The sequence below is a fragment of the Equus przewalskii genome, chromosome 29, assembly GCF_037783145.1.
Source record: "Equus przewalskii isolate Varuska chromosome 29, EquPr2, whole genome shotgun sequence".
NCBI lineage: Eukaryota > Metazoa > Chordata > Mammalia > Perissodactyla > Equidae > Equus > Equus przewalskii.
Window position 1 is genome coordinate 27,096,952 of NC_091859.1, and position 17,472 is coordinate 27,114,423.

A 17,472-nucleotide genomic window follows, 5' to 3' on the forward strand; every position below is an offset into this window, starting at 1 on the left:
AAAACCCTCAATAAAACCAGGCTATCATTATCATCATTTTGTCTTTGAAATGAGGTTATTAAAAAATACATATGTAAATGCAATTTAAAACACTGTTCTTTGTAAAATTCGGCACATAAGCACTTTTCAAAATCAGGAAAAATTCATGTGTGGCCAAATGTCCTCATTTGGGGTAGGGGAAAGTGAGATCACTATGGCTTTCATGCCCTGCCCAGTAGCAAGTGAGCAGTAGGTTGTAGTGGTAATGGATTGACTCATATCAACATCTCAGAAGTGGGCTGTAAGAAGCCCTTCCACCCACTGAACACCCTCCACTGATGAGAGTGGGTCCTCAGAAGAACACCAGAGGCAGACGCTACCCCTTCTTCCCCACGAGACTACACTTCCTACTAGCCCATCATGCAGGATAAAAAAATATTCCCATGGGGAAGATAATTCTTTTTCCAGGGAAGTTCTGGACCCAGCACCACTGTCTGAGGGGTTTACTTCCTCTCTGTAGCCCAAAGCCAGTTCCACAGTGTTTGCCTTTAACTTCTGTATTCCAGATCTGTGTTGTTCTAGAAAGAAAGAGACTAGTTAAAGAGAATCTATCCTAAGACATGGCCCCATTTGTTCAGCAAGGTGTTTTTCTTTCTCCAAGAGAAAAAGTTATAGCAGTCCTAATGTTGAGGAATGTCATTAAAGACAAGCAGCGTGACCCAGTTGACAAAGCATGAGCTCTAAAGCCAGAGAGACCTGGACTGAAACCCTAATTTGGTCAATTATTAGCTGGGTGATCTTGGGAAAGCTATACGTATTCTCTGGGCCAAAAGGTCTTCATTAATAAAGTGGAGGATACTTCTTATTTTTGTAGGATTCTTGTAAGGGATTAAATGACAGACGGCGGAAAGTACCTAACATGGTGCCTGGCACACTCAATAAGTAGTGGCTGTTATTGGCAAGAATAACCATAGTTTTCTGTTTGTTAATTGTTAATGCCCTTGCCTTTCATGTAGAGTGACTCTGAAGCATCTCATAGATCCACAGGCTCTGAGTTGGATGGGGCCATAAGATCCAGCTACTTCAACATCCCTGCCTTCTTACCCCCATGCCAGAGAGAATTCTACAAAACCAATTGAGCAGAATGTAGGGATCCTTCTGAAACTTCCAGTTGGCTTAAATCTAGACCCATAATAATAGTTTGCATTTGTTGAGAGTTCACTCTGTGCCAGGCCCTGCACTAAGACCTCCATAAACATGAGAGTAATTCTAAATTAATCTCCAAAACAATCTATGTTGTAATTCCTACCATTGCCCCCATTTTACAGATTATGAAACTAATAATCAAAAAGGTTGAGTGACTTTCTGAAAGTTACATAGCCCAAGAATGGACTCAGAATTTGACCCAGGCAGCCTGATCTCAGAGCCCCCATTCCTAACCCTTCTATTGAATTGCCTCGATATCTGCCTGGAAGACACAACAAAACAAAGCCACAGGCTACACATTGTCAGGATGGCTATTTGGATTGAACTGATAAGTTAGTCAACAATGCAAGAGATCTCATTGATTTGGACATGCTGCGTGTATCAGAGATGTAAGTATCCTATAGACCAGGGACTCTCAACCCTGATAGAATATTAGGATGGCTTAGGGAGCTTTCCAAAAAGTAACAATTCCTGGACCTTACTGAAAGATTCTTATTTAATTGCTCTGGGGTGGAGTCTGGGCACAGAAATTTTTTAAAGTTCCCCAAGTGCAGCCAGTGCTGAGAACCACTGGGTAGACTCTCCTCGCCCTTGGTGGGCCCTTGATGGTGCCACTTAGTCATCGAGCTTCCTGGAGTCTTTTCGGGATTTGTTTGTTTATCTTGACATTTAGTTCAGAACTAATCAACTGATCCTCATACACAAGACAATAAACATTGTGTAAATTCTGACTTGGGGTACCACTTTGCGTAGAAATATGAGACTTTCCAAGGAGAACATTTTTCTCTATTACTAAGCATAGTCAAGTTTCCTTCAGAAAATGGCAACATCCAAATCTTTTCCTACTGATCATGTATTGCAAAGAAATTGCCTTAAAACATTGCAAGGCAGCCAACACCGTTTAGTAAGTTACACCATGTAACTGGCTTAGGCCTCATTAGGCTTGTCTTCTTTGGCTTTATCAAGGGAACAGCCACTTCTCTTTGCAACCCCTCATGGGAATGGGTTTCTTCACTTTTCCCTGAAAGGGCAGGATATCTCTCTTTCCCTGAATCTCTCATCAAGTAGCGGCAAGTCAGCCGTTTGTTATCTTCTTGTGCCTCTCCCTGGAGGATGCATGTTACTTAAAAATAACAGACATCTGCAATTTTAGATAATTTCTATTTGAAGAAGAAACAGAATTTTATTTTGAACAAGGATACTTATAGCGAATCTTGTTAGATGTCTATGCAGCACCTCTTTCCTCTCTTGTACCGGGACATGATTTTGTTTAGATATCATTCCCTCTCCTGTGTAGCCCATGTGTGCTCAATATTCATTTGTGCTCACTATTCCATTTGCTCCTCCAAATGCAACTGTATCCTTCTCCACTCTGACCTAGGGCCTGGGTGCTTGATCTGGTGATGGGTGTGCGTTGATGACACTAATGGCTCCTTCACTGTGGCTTTCAGCAAATGGTAGAAGAGTGAGGTTAGGGTATTTATTCCTCCCTTGCTAAGTAGTTCCAGGTTGACAGCATCCCTCTAAGGATGGACAAAGATCCTCTTGGGTGGCCCTCTCCATCTTACTCTCTATGCGTATATTCTAGTAAAAGCTCCCTACTCCTTTGGTTGAGGAGTAGTAATGCTATTACTACTGGACTACCCTGGACTGCACCATCCCTAGTTTAGTTCCCTAAACTTTTCCCACAGCTTTTTAAAAAGTCTCTTTATTACATTCTCCTCATTTAATTAGTTTTAATATGTCATTTGCTTCCTGCTGGGACCCTGACTAAGACACCACGTGACTCCAATCCCCAGTTTCAGGAGCTGGATCCTGATTAGCCTAATCCAGTCACAGTATTCCATTTGCCAGTAGTCAGTTCAGATACCCTGGGTTAAGGCAATTATTGCATGGTATTCTCTTAAGAAACATTTTTGATCCAGAGATGGGCACCTGACTTAAGTTGGCCAATTAGCTGGAAGATATCTTAGTCTGTTTGGGCTGCCATAAGATAATACCACAGATTGGGTAGCTTTTAAACAACAGATATTCATTTCCCTCAATTCTGGAGACTGGAAAGTTCAAGATCAAGGTGACAGCATGGATGAGTTCTGGTAAGGTCTTCCTGATTCATTGCTGGTACTTTCTTGCTTTGTCCTCACATGAGGGAAGGGGAGAGGAATGTCTGTAGGGTCTCTTTTATAAGAACACTAATCTCATGCATGGGGGCTGCACTCTCATGACCCAAGCACTTCCCAAAAGCTCCACCTCCTATTACTGTCATTTTTGGGGGTGAGGGTTTCAGCATCTGAATTTTGGGGGGACACAAACATTCATACCATAACAGAAAGAAAACACCTGGCCTCAGCTTCTGCCAGCAGCCATCCTGTGAGCATGAGAGAAGTCACTTTCTTATGAGTTTTCTTATAGAAAACTCATAGGGCAGAGACTAGATCAATGGCATTGGAGCTCTGATTGTCACATCTACAGACTTACTGTTATGGGAAATAATAAATCTCCTTATAGATTATAGCAGAGTTTTTTTTTGTAATCTGCTCCTGAAAGCCCTATAACCAATATAGTTTTATCAGTTTTTCTTTTATTTGTGTAACAACCAGAGGGTTTAAACCATTTCCCATGCATTGTTCACTCGATTTCTCAACAGCCATGTGAATGATTATGATAACAGTAATAGTTAAGGTAATAAGTAATAATAATAGCTATGTGCCAGGCACTATTCAAAGCACTTTATCTATAAATATTAATTTGGTTAATCATCACAACTCTATTCAGTAGGTACTATTATTATTCCTATTATGGTTATTATTAGATGGCAGACAGAAGGCACAGAGAAATAAAAAATGTACATCAGGTCACCCAGCTGGTAAGTGGCAAAGCTGGAATTTGAACCCAGACAGTCAGATCGCAGAGTCTCTGTTCTTTACCACTATGTTCAACCACACTGTGCATTAGAGAGGACAGGTTTTCTTATGCCGATATTCCAAATGGGGAAACTATGGTTCAGCGAGCAAAGAGCTATTTAGGAGAAGACTCAAGACTCACACTAGGCCTAGTGCTATTTCCATCAGGCCACATTTCCTTCCCCTCCAGGTTCTTTCCGCCTCCGCAGATTGTCCTTGAAGCAGAACTGGGGCAATGAGCGAGAAGAGACTCCCTCTAGGGGCCACTACACATAGTGCAACCTACAGACTACATGCAAGGTCATCAAACTTCTCTCTCATACACTCCTTGAAAGAAGTTTGTAAAACTTTTTGCCCTTCATATACTTTTAAGTTATCATCTGAAAATTTTTACCATGTGTTGCAAACAATATAGTTCCTCGTGTATTAAAATATTAACATTTAAAATTAAACTGTAGATTATTCTTCCACAGGTATCCAATGATATCTGAATTCCATCGTAATTTGATATTCACCATAATCCATTCAAAATATACAAATAAGCACTTTGTTAATAGTTAGAAATTTTATTTTTCCTTTTCTCTTGGAATCCTATTTCCCTTCCAAATTGCACATAGAATTTTATCCCAATGTGATATATTTTATCTCTAAAGCATTTTATTGATTTTTGCAATAAAAATATGAGTATAAATTAAAAGCAAGTCTGGTTTTAAAAAATTTCCTGTGACCAGGGGTCCTAAATGTTAAAATATTTCTTTTGGATTGAGTAAAGTTTACAAACATTATTCATACACAATTTATAAATAATTATTAAGCACAGCTATACAAAAAATATACCACCACCACAAAAACATACCACCACAACAAATAATTATTAACCATAACTATACAAAAAATTTTTGATAGTTGAGGTGCTGAGAAAACTTATTGACATAAATAGGTAAATGAGACTTATAGATTTTCTATAGTGATGTCACTTAATTCTCTGAACACTTTCAGATTATTTGCCAAAAGTGTATAGAGATCTATCATCAGAAATTATTTTAATAAACTATCAGATGCTTATTTTCTTCACAGCCCTTATCATACAAAAGAATTATATTCTTTATTTCTTTGTGTTTCCCTTCCTGCCTCTCTTCCTCCACGTCAGGATGCATACTCCGTGAAAGCAGGAAAGTTACTTGTATTCTTTGGAATAGAATCTGGCACATAATAGGTACTTAAATATTTGTTGAACAAATGACTGAGGCCAACTGCTCCCAGGAAAGGCAATTCTAGTGATTCTGTTAGGACAGGGGATGAGAGGAGATTGGATGTGTAGGTAACTGGATTCTCCATGAGCTCAACTGTTATGGCTTCCTTTGTCCCCAGGAATAGGCTCTCTGCAGAACTGTTTCAGGAGAAGAGAGATTCTCCTCCCATCCCCAAATGTGCAGCAGGGGCAGCTCACCTATTCTCCCGCGTCTCTGGCTCCAGGTGCCTTGGGAGCTATGCCTCTGTCCACTCCTCAGCAGGTTCTCTTAGCAGATCCCCCTGTAGACTGAATGGCCACCGATGGTGTCCTCAGGTGATTCTTAGTGTGTCTGGTGTGTCCATCAAACTTTGGTCATTCCCCAGCTGTGTGTCACTTAGCAGAACGTTTCTATGGTAACTTAACTTAGATTTCCATGCCACTTGAAGGTTTATAAATTTCATTTTCATATTTAATTTTTACTCTTACCCTAGCCTTGTGAAGTGGGCATGACAGATATTGCCATCCCTCAATTTCAAGATGAGGAAACTGAGGCCCATGGAGGTAGAGAAACATGCCCGCTATCACATCATTCACAGATGGCTGAGTATAGGATTGAAATGCCTAGTCTAGATTTGAATTGAAATCCAGCCAGCTTTAGCAATTTCCCAGTGTAACCATAAGAAAGTAACTGAACTTCTCCGAACTTCAGTTGACTCAGTAAAATGGAACCATTAAGAACATCTGATGTCAAGGGGAAATTAATATATTTACCACCTTACCACTCTGTGATATATTGCCTTCCCTGCCATGAGGTGGTATTATTATTATCTCCATTTTAAAAATGATAAAACTGAGGAATAGCATAGTTTCCAAGAGTGTGGACTTTGGAATCAAGCTGCCTGAGCTGGAGTCCTGGATCTATCACTCACTGGCTAAGTTGGACAAGTTACTGAGTACCTGCCTCGCTCAAGGTAAAAGTCAACAATGTCAACTAATATTATTAGGCAACTTTTCCAAGGCCACAAACAAACAGGGGCAGTGCTGTGCTCAAAGCTAGTCGATTTGATTCTGAGATCACACTCTGAACCATAACACTGTGTTATCTTTAAAGGTAGAAAGTCAGGAGGAGATAGGAAGGTAGATATGAGAGAGAGAAAGAAAACCCTCATAGGCTGGAAGTTTGAGAGACAGAAAATACAGGGAAGAGGAAGGAGAGAAATTTCTGGAGTTCAGTGTACTTATTTTGCTGTACGGAAAGAAATAGAATTTCCCTTCAACACCCTTTCCAAAAATTCCAGTCAAGAATTAAATTGCCAACAGCGCTTCTTTGCCATGAGAATGATGGTTCTTTAGAAAGCAATACAGTCATACATTGCTTAATGTGGGGATACGTTCTGAGAAATGTGTCATTAGGCAATTTCGTCATTGTGCAAACATCATAGGGTGTACTTACACAAACCTAGATGGTAGACCTGCTACACACCTAGGCTACATGGTACTCATCTTATGTGACCCCCGTCATACATTTCATTGACTGAAATGTCATTATTTTGTGCATGACTGTACTGTCATAAGATAGACCACAAGGCAGCCCAGCTTTCTTTGAGTTACAATCTCCAAAAGAACTCCAGCAATTCACTCTGGATAGAGCCTCCAATGTGCGTTCTTGGAGATAAGGGGCAGAAATTTCTAGGGCAAATTCCACTGGTGCGTTCGCTCAGCAATGTGACCTGTGTACTGCGGATACTCATTCTACCCTGGGAACTGACCAACTGCCAACCTAGATCTCACCCAGTGAGATTGTCTAGGCAGAAGCCATGCTCTTTTCTGTCTCTATGTATTTTCCTCCCAGTGCCATACTAATTACACCTATTTTTCCCTCTGGTAAACTGCACCCAGGAAGACCCACCTCCTTTTCCAAGGTAGATAGGTCCCTATCCACATTCTTGGCCTGGAGAATAAAAATGGTCCCCTATTTTCAGCTGGTGTTAGGTGTTACCTGTGGCTACGTACTAGGTGACAAGAAACAGGCTCTGCACTGACCTATAACCCTAATGTCTTCCAAAACCAGCTCTCCGCTTTGCCTGCAGTTCCAACAGCAACAATACTAATACCAACAATCATGTCTAACATGTACTGAAAAATCACTGCTTGCTTGCTGAAACCAATTGCCTCACCTTACCTTGATTAGGAGGTTGCTGTGCTGGAGGGTGTCTAGGATCTCTTTCCAGCTTCCAGATTCTATAAACTCAGTGTGTACCATATAGTCCCTTGTGGTTCCTCTACAAAATGCTGTTGTTGTCATTTTTCTCAATACTTAAAGTGAGGGCTAGCATTTATTAGACATTTACGATATGCCATTGTGTTAAGTTCTTAATGTGAATTAGCATATTAAAGCCCTGAAAAAAAAACTGTGAAGTGTGTATACATTATTATTATCGCCAATTTGCAAATGAGAAGACCAGAGTTTAGCAACATTAGATACATTTCTCAAGGTTACACATTAAGTTGTGGAGGAGCCAGGATAAGAACCCAGCCTGTCTGACTCCAAGCTACCCACTCTACTACGAGAATTGCTCCTTCCAAGGCACTCATGAACTGGAGAGTTTAGTTTACCTTTCTCTGTATATCTTGGGTTAGAGGTTTTGCAGCACATGTCCATTGGCCTAAATCTATAACCACATTTCCAGCCATATTCTTTGGAAAGATAGAGGACTGCCTGTCAGATTCCTTCATGATGGTATTTGTTTTCAGTGCAGAGGAAAAGGCTACCTGGTATCCTCTTTTGGAAGTTTAGAGAGTGTAAATAGTAAGTTCTGGAATGAAATTCAGACAAACAAGGGCATTTCTCTTACACGGTGAGAGGGGACCGTATTTGGTTACCAATTAGAAGCAGTTATCAATATCTTGCACTTTCCTTGGAAACCAGGAAACTGTAAGAAAGAGAAGAGAGGATATCTGAGTTAAGAGAGAGCAAAACCAAACATTAAAATTAATAATTTCATAGGATATGGGCCTCTGAATGGCAATCTTGGAGTGAAATAAGGCAGAAGCTTGTATGAGCAACACATGCCACCATCATCATCACCACAGGACACTATGGACCTCTGTCTTAGTTTGGGTTCTCCCAGAAGCAGACCCTGAGAAAAGAATTCCAGTGCAAATAGTTTATTGGTGAATTGAAGATGGAGAAATGGGAAAGAGAGACAGGGAAGGAGAAGTTATCAAGCAGCTATTATTGTGGGCAACTGAGCTTAATCCTTCTGAGGAAGCTCTGGGAATCAGTGTAAAAAAAACCTTTACCAACTCATATTGGTCATTGGTAGAAGGCTGATGAGTGATTATTAATTTTGAGGCACTTATGACCTACCATAAGGGTAGGCAAAGTGCCTTGGAATCCCGATAAAACTTTCAGGAAGAAAAATACAGGAGCTGGCAGCTGCACTGAAGTGTAAAGGACAAAGGGATGTGAGTGGGTCACTGACAGCATCTGAAGCAATTTTGCTTTTAGAAGGCAAAACATAAATAGAAGCTAACACTTACAAATGCTGAGAATTCACTTAATTATCAGAGCCACTATATAAAATGCGCACTATTACTGTTGACATTTTGTAGTTAACAAAATGTACAGAGAGGTAATATAATTATTCATGTGCAAATAGCTAGTAAATGGTAAATCCCAGCCTTGAATCCAAGGAAGTATGAATCTAAAACTCATCATCTTATTCCATCTAAGTATGCAGACTGTAGTTTAAGTATCCTTAATCTATTCCCATTTCTGCAGCTCCATCCCTCCTGCCCACACTAGGAAGATTCAAGCTGCCTCTAAGAGGTTTCCATTGCCCCTTGATTTGCATTTTTCTAGACAGGATTAGTGACACTTAGCAGTCTCCTAAGCTCTTTACAGGTTCATCTTAGTTAATACTCTTATCAAACCTATGAGTTATGTGCTATTGTATTCCCACCTTACTGATAAGGGAACAGAAGCACAAGGTAGTAAATAAGTTGCTTGAGGTCATATAATCAGTAAATGAGAAAACCATGGTTCAGTCAGACTTCAACTCCCCTGCTTAATCACTATGTTCTTCTGTCTCCTTAGACAGAAAGGTTTAAAAGAACAAAAGTTTGAATAGACTGCGGCGCTTGGAAATTTCAGGAAGTACCTTTAAAATGAGACATGGTTAGTGAGCACAGCCAATCCAGGGAAATGGCAGAACTTCACCTCTGCTCAGATTTGATTCAGAAAGTCTGCATAGAGAAAGAGGGTATGCCTCTTTTTTCTGGGTGAGCAGGCACATCTCTAAGCTCTTATTTTTCAGTATCAATAAACAGGCTGACCTTGGACTTAGGAATGTCATATTCATGTAAGTTTTCAGCTGGGACAGAGCACCCTTGGCCTTGGGAGCAGATCCGGCTTGTAGATGGTGGATCTTTATTTCAAAGGAGTAGAAGGGATAGATGGATCAAGAATTGATATCTTCATCTACTTGCTTTTTCTGATTTTAGTAGTACTTTTTTTTATTACAGAAATCATTGAAATAAAATAAAAACAACAAGAGGCTTTTCAGTTCAAACTTAATTTGAATTAAGTTCAAATTACCTTTAATCATATCATTTTTCTCCTCTTTAAAACAGTCTCCAACTCCCATCTCAGCTGCAGTAGTAATCACTGTCAACATTCTGGTACTTACCAGTCTTTTTTATTCCTCCGTATCATAGAAATACACCTATAGACCTTACACCCTTAACATCTTCTCTTAAAAAATGAAAATATGATCATATTTCTTCACTTAACAATACCTCCTAGACTTCCTTGATAGTCAATATTTACAGATTTACTTCATTTTGTTTTTAGCTCCTGCACAGTATTTCAGTATATAGATTATAATTCATCTAAACAGTCTCTTATTGAGGGACATTTGGGTGGTTTCAAAATATTTGCTAATAAATATTTGCTATAAAGATCATCTCGGTGTACTTTTTTACAGTCTTCAATTAGTGTCTTTTTAGAGCATTTAGCACTTGCCTGAAGGTGTCAGCTGGTTTGGATTTCCCCCCTTTGAACTACCCAGATAAAGCCTAAATGAGTATTTAGTTTTTAGATTCCTAGTCTCCCTTCCACAAATTCTCCTGTTCCTGATTCTGGTTTAGGTGCCCACAACCAGTAGCAATGCTTGAAACTATAAATCCCTAAAGGCAACAGCGTGTCCGTATTCCCATTCTAATACCCAATCAGGGAGAAAACCTCCTCCCTCTCCCATCTTCTCTCCCCCTCTCCCACCTTCGCATAAGTCCAGTCTTCCACCCTGATCACTGTCTCCTGGGCTAGCCCTGAGTCCTTTTGGAGTCCACCAAAGCTTTAGAAGGTGTTGCTCAGTTGAATTGAAATATGCCCCCCCTGCCTCCCCCCACCAACCAACCACACATACACAAAGAAATGTCAAGCTCCTGGAACAAAGGCTCTACCTGTGAAAAGCTTCTTCAGTCTGGGAGGAGCAGGAAGACTTCTTGTTCTTAAGCTCTTCCTCCATACTTAGAAGGAAAGCCAGCAGAGAAGACCAATCTGAAGCAGAAGGATCTCACATTCCCTCTCCACCTTCCAACAAAAGGCAAGAACCCCTAGACCTCAACCCCAGCTGGACCCTGGTAGCCCAACCTTCCTCTCAGCTCTTTCCACAGGACCTGGGGATTGGCAAATCTGGTAATAGGGGAGGAGGGGAGTGTGGAGACGACCCAGTGGTTGGCAAAATGGGGACACTGAGAAGGACGACTATGAGTGAGGGAATTCCACATCTGGCCAACCCCTCCCCCCAAAGAGCTGGGTTAGGAGGCATTGAAGATGGGATGTGGAGGGGAAAGCGGAGGGTGAATGAGCTTGTCGCCTTGGGAAATCTCACCTCCAATGTGCAGAGAGGCTTCTGACAAGACTCTTTCACCTTTCCCTCACTCAGAAGCAAACACGGACCCCAAGCGAAGCAGTACCTGACAACTTGGGCTGTCTTTAACAAGCCAGCCTCCCTCAGGGAGAAAAGTAAAGCCACATCCGCCCTGTCGTCTCTTGGGGGCCGCGGCCGCCTTCTCCCCGCTGTCATCTCCCTGGTGCTGCCTTTTGGGCGCTGAAGCTGAGCTCCCAGCGGCTGCAGACCTAGGTCTTCATTGGGCGCCCCTTTCTTGGTTCTCAGTCTCTGACACCTCGTGGGACACCTAGCTCAAGGCCGGACTCCAGGCTGCCAGAAGACACCCGAGGGGTGACTGGGGAGGGAGCAGAGCAAGAGGAGGCTGATCTGGGCAGCCACCTCCTGGTCCTGACGGTTGGAACTGGAGACTGCCCGGCGCTTGGAGGGCAGAAGAGCTGTGGGGCGGGAGCTGTCCGTGGTCTGGCCGACGTCAACGTGTGGGTATCTAAGGTCAAAAGCAGCCCGCCCTTCTTCTGCCAAAGTTCATGATGGAATCTGTCTGGGGCTATGGAGAAGCAATTTGTTTTAATGAACTGGTTCGCAGGCAAGGTCTGAGAGCTGCGTTTCCGCACCATCCTGAGCGTGTCATTACCTGGGCGAATCTGAAAGTTTCTTTCCATGTTCCTCCTCAGTGCCATCTTCCCTTTTGGACTCAAAAAACTGTAACTATTTTGATGCCTCCCTCACTTTCATCCTTCTCTCTCCCGGAATCTATTCCTCCTCCGACTCCCTCCCTCCCCTGCCCCACCTCCTGATCTAGGCGGAAAGGCGCAAGGTGAGGGGTGCATAGCCACGTGATCATTTCCAGTTTTGCTCCTGATCTCCAAGTCGCCAGGCTGGCGCTGGTAGTTCCAGAGCAGGCTGAGTATGGGATTAGCTTAAAACCCACCGCCCTGGCTTGTCTGTCGAAGGGATGGAACTTTAGTTTCTTCAAATGTAAACTGGATCTTTGGAACGGTGAGGTTTGAACCTCTTAAAATGGAGCTTGTGTTTGCGGTTCCATCTGAGCTGATTCTGAGCCAGGACTGAGAAATGGAAGGCTCTCTCTTTTAGTTCTGAGAGCTCCAGGAGAGGGAAGAGAAAAGGAAGTCGAGGAATGGGATGCTGCCTAGGGAGAAACATAGATCTGCTAAACCAACTCCCCGCGGTAGAGACGACAGAGGCGTTGCTGTGAGGCTCCCACAGTAACCATTTTAATGCTCCTGGTCTCGCGCTGAGCAGGAAGTAGATGGCCAAATAAATATTTGTTGAATTAAACCTGAAAAGTTCAATAAGTTGCACTTTTAATCATTGTAATTTAATTGATTCTATCTTCCCCCTGTCAAACTATGGAGCTAATGGCAGCTTTGGGTGATATTTATTCTACAATCCTTTAATTTGTGGGGATGGAGGGACACTCTTAGAGGAACAGGATTCTTTCTCATCACATCTGCGTATTTGAGGGATCAGTTTCTCCTACCTTATTTTACAAGAATTAACTCCATTTGGCCCACTACGTTGGCTTTTCCTAGGGTCGGCTCTGGAGTTAAGTGCTCAGAGGGGAAAATGGCTCGACCGTGGTACCAACGACTTTTATCTTAAAAGTTAGTCTCTACTTCTTGCCCCTGGAAAGACAAAAAGCCTCCCAACTCTCACTTCCCAAGGCGACCTTAAAATTGGGCAGCAAAGTAGAGCCATGTTTTCTTGTGCTGGTTTCTCAGTAAAACAGTACATCTGGAGAATGATAGATTTTTAAAACAATTTTGTTTATGTTAATCATTTCATAAAATGAGCACAACATGATATTCCCAGCTGAAACAAGTGTCCTCAGCAGCAGAGCGAGTGCTGGGATTTTGAAGATTATGACTTAAAACTGTACTGGTGATGTTACAGCTCCAGAAAGAGAAGGAAAATGCAAACTGATGAGTGATAGTCAGAAATGGGAATGGAGAGTGAAACACTATTGCTTTTAGCTTCAAATGGCAAATCTTTATTTCAATCTCCAAAGTTGTCTTTTTTAAGGTGTAGCTTCAAGTTGATATAAATTTCATTATTTTATTGCTCACATTAATTTATATGTATATATAGATTTGAACTGTGTTGAAAGGTTTATATTCTGCATTGGCTAAACTCTTTTCTCAAATGGAAGCCAGAGGGTCCTTATGTAGGGCGTCCCCACAACTGTCTATCCTTTTGGCAAGAGGGATCAACTGGGATCATGTTGCTGGACCAAGGTGACCAGAATAATAATAACCAATTCTTATGGGAGCTCATTTGTGCTTTATATCAGAATTATAAACATTTACAATTGCTAGATGCTACTTAAAGTGGTTGACAGGCTTCTCTACACACAATATGTTATTTGATCTGTGTGACAATCTTATGAGGTAGTAATGAGTCTTCCCCATTTTACAGAGAAGGAAACTGAGGCTCAGGGAGATTAAAAGTCTGTCCAAGTAGGTTCAGCTTGATGGAAATACTGGCCTTTGAATCAGGATCGCCAGAGCAGTGCTACTGAGAGATGCTATATCTTCCCCGGTCTCAAATACTACCACGTGGGAGAGCATTGCTTAAAAAAAAATACGGTACTTGGCTTTCCTCTGTATAAACTGGGAAAAGCTGCACTTTGTCACCAAGGGGATTAATGTCACACGCCCGTCCATTCTGTCTTTCCTTTACCCAACAAAAATTCATTTAAAGTCTGCAATGAACAAGACAATGGTCAGCATCGTGTTTCCTGGTCTTTGCCCTAACTTCTTTCTCGACCCTTACCCTCTCCTGACTTCTGTTCTACAAAAGGATAGGTTTGGGGGATTTGTCACCTTCTTCCTCTCCCGCCCGCCATACACGTGCAGGGCGTGAGTGCTGTCCGCGGTGCTGAGAAACTTGGCTGTGGGAAGCGCGAATACTCTCCTCTTGTCTCCCTCCTCTCCAGCCTCAGGTACGCTCTCTTACGGTAGAGTTCGCCCTCATAAAACCGCTATTTTGTAATTCCAGACTGCCCTCTGTGCCAGGAAACAATTTTTCTCCCACGAATGACTCTGCAAAGGAGACTTTTGTCTCCCTGGCTTTTCCAAGGACATTCTGGGAATGGAAGTTTGGGAAAGGTTCTGCTTCCTCCTTCCCCATTCCCAAATTTGATTTTTTTCGTTAGGCCAAGGAAACGGAGCTCATTGGGCTCCACAGATTCAGGGTTGGTGGCGGGTAGGAGTATTCAGACACTGGAGGACCTCTAAAGTATTCCTAGGCCAACAGCTACCCTTTGCATATAATGCTGCTGTTCCAGGTTGATTCTTTACTTCTGAGTGGTGCCAAGGGATGGAGAGCTTCTAAGGAAAAGTTTTAAAATGTATCCTCCCACAAACAGTGGGTAAACACTCAGGGGAACAGCCGGCCGCTCTGTGCCTTCACTGGCGGAGTCCTCAACTGAGCCCAAACTCATCTTGTGGCTTCTTGGAAGTCAAAGGAATGTTGCGCGCGCGCGCGTGTGTGTGTGTGTGTGTGTGTGTGTGAGAGAGAGAGAGAGAGAGAGAGATGATGATGATGACTGACATTTCCAAGAAACCCAAGGGCCACACTTTTGAAAAGAGAGACATAAAGGAGAAACTCAAAGACACAAAGTAAGATGCAGTTCTAATCACTCCTTTCTAAGTCCAAGCTCCACTCTCCCTGATCACTCACAAGGAATAATAGAAATCTGCCCTTTGCCACCACCGTCTCCTTTTGCAAGGTGATTTGCAGAAAAGGATGGGATGCAGCCGATATTTCTTTGAGAAGCTTTAGGAAGAAAGAGATTTCAGGGAGTACTAAGTTTATTTCTTTTTAAATTGATAATCTTTAATTTACTTCTAGGAAGAGTAAACCATACACATCCAAAGTATGAAGTGATTTTAACAACCTCAGTGAAGATCCACTTACTTTCTTTGGGCATCACCTGTCTCATAAGAATGATCTGAGAAAAAATAAGCACTGCATTTCAAGCTAATTGTCATTCATCTTTTTTAACCCATTTAGGCAAATTGGGAAATAAGCAGGTGTTATGTTTCCTGCAGTAACAGCTTCTTCTTGGAGACTTAAGACATCCGTCTCTCAGAGAGGCATGTCTTCTTGTCTTTCTTTTTTTCTTGAACGTTCAATTGTTTATAGATTGTTGTCCTAAAAAAACAATGTGCAAGAAATATACAAAACAATTATTATTAAAGAGTTATGAATAACGCTATAGAGGAGAGCTGTATATATGCACTGGGGAGCTAGAATCAATCTTCTCTGTAATTGTTTATCACTCTGAGCCTATTCTCTAAAGGAATTATGCTTACTACAGATGAGAAGGTAAACTGTGCCTTGAAGCTAGTGGAGTTGAATGTAAGATTATAAACACGGAGAAAATTCACAGTACAGAAGCTATTAGAGCCATTTCCAGCACATATCAAATCTACTACTGTTTATAGTTTTTGAAACTGCACAGGCAAGTTATTAAAAGGCAGTGATTGTGTGTGTGTGTGTGTGTGTCTGTGTAGGTGCACACTCCACTGTAAAGAGGAAGCTTTGATCACTTTTTCCCCCCTTTCCTTTGCAAAGTCCATTTTTATAGGCTTTCTTATTTTGTCTCCTCTGTGATTTTTTGCAATTGTTAGACAAGTCACTCATTGCTTTCTGATCATTTCAGCTCCACTATAGAGAACTGAGAAGTTTCATTGATGCAATTTTGTTTCTTTTATTAATTAACAAGCATTTATTAAGCACTTCCATATGTCAGTTATTGTTGAACCAGTGTAAATACAAACTACCTAGCCATAATCTAGTCTAAATTCGGTTAAAGGGGAATATCTTTCTTTTAAAAAATCATAACTTAGACTAAGATGCAAAATTTTCAACAGCTTTTAAGAGGGAAAGTTGCAAATACAGTTGTTAACTTTTTCTTGCAAAATAGTTTATTTGTGAGATATAATCTTCACTACACTCTCTGTGATTCCAGTCAAAATTTTTTTAAAAATTATTGAGTACCTACTATGTGCTAAGTAAGGTTTTCAGAGGTGAAGAAAACAGTCAAGGTTTTTGTTTATATGAAGCTGACATTTTAGTGGTAGATTCTTTGAAACAAAACTAAATTACATGACTTAGAAATCTGAAATTAAAATTTAGATTTCTCCTTTCAGAAATATACTAAACACTAATACTACATATTTGTAATGTTCTTACATATATGTCTTCTGTTTGGATACAGCAGGATTAACTGTCAGTAAAACATTACTCCTATTTCTAAAAAGCTGCTCACTTACTAGATATTAAACAGATAATAATACTAACATATGGAAATGTATTGAGTCCCATTGTTGTAGGCTGGGCTTTTATATTCATATAAAAAGAGCTAAGTATTGAGTAGCACATTACTAAAAATTCAATTATCTTCCAGTCAGTATGTAATTTCTTGCGGCCAAAATTACAATCTAAACCTAAGCTTTGACTTTAAATACACTGATAATTTATCTTCAGTAGAACTAAAAATCACTATAAAATAAAATACCCAGCCTAAAATACTATATAATATTTCCATTCCAAAGTCAAGAAATTCTCTAATTTAAATTTAATGTAAAGTAAAGAAACATTTATCGAAATAGTCGCATTGGAGAGTGTTTGGGCTCTAGAACACGGGAGAAAAAGTCCATTTCTACTTTTAGAATCAGTGCTTGTCAATGGGTTCTACAAAGGCATGACAAAATAGACACAGACTTGAAAACCTCAACTTCAAAGCAACAAAACCTCAGACACATTCAGACCAAATTGTTCTTTCCGCGCAGCTGGCATAATTAGGCGAGTATTATTACACACTAGTAGCGGATTATGGACAGCTGTTTAAAGACACGTTAGCATTTGAATCGTATTTCAAGGATGGAAGGAACTTTGATTCATCCAATTTAACTCCCTCTTTGTTAGAATAAAACCAGGGTCCAAAGAGGGGAAGTGACTTATCCAAGGTGACATAATTGGCAAGTGGCATAACTACTGACCACCAGAAGTCAGGTTTTCTCAAACTTAATGTACCCAACAGATTTGGCCGAGCATTAAAAAAAAATCACCTGGAGTACTTAAAAATGCAGACCTCTGTGCCCCATCCCCAGGTATTCTAGTCAGGTAGAGCTGGGGTGGTGCCTAGGATTTACTGTTGATGATAATAATACAACTGGTCTGAGAATCACACTTGAAGAAATACTAA

The 17,472-nt window shown here is 41.0% G+C and overlaps 1 protein-coding gene across 1 annotated transcript in view; it reads left to right on the forward strand.

Moving 5' to 3' along the window:
• The window catches only part of ASCL1 (achaete-scute family bHLH transcription factor 1), a 158,142-nt gene that overhangs the window by 36,265 nt on the left and 104,405 nt on the right, over positions 1-17,472 (forward strand). The gene's annotated exons all lie outside the window — the stretch shown is intronic.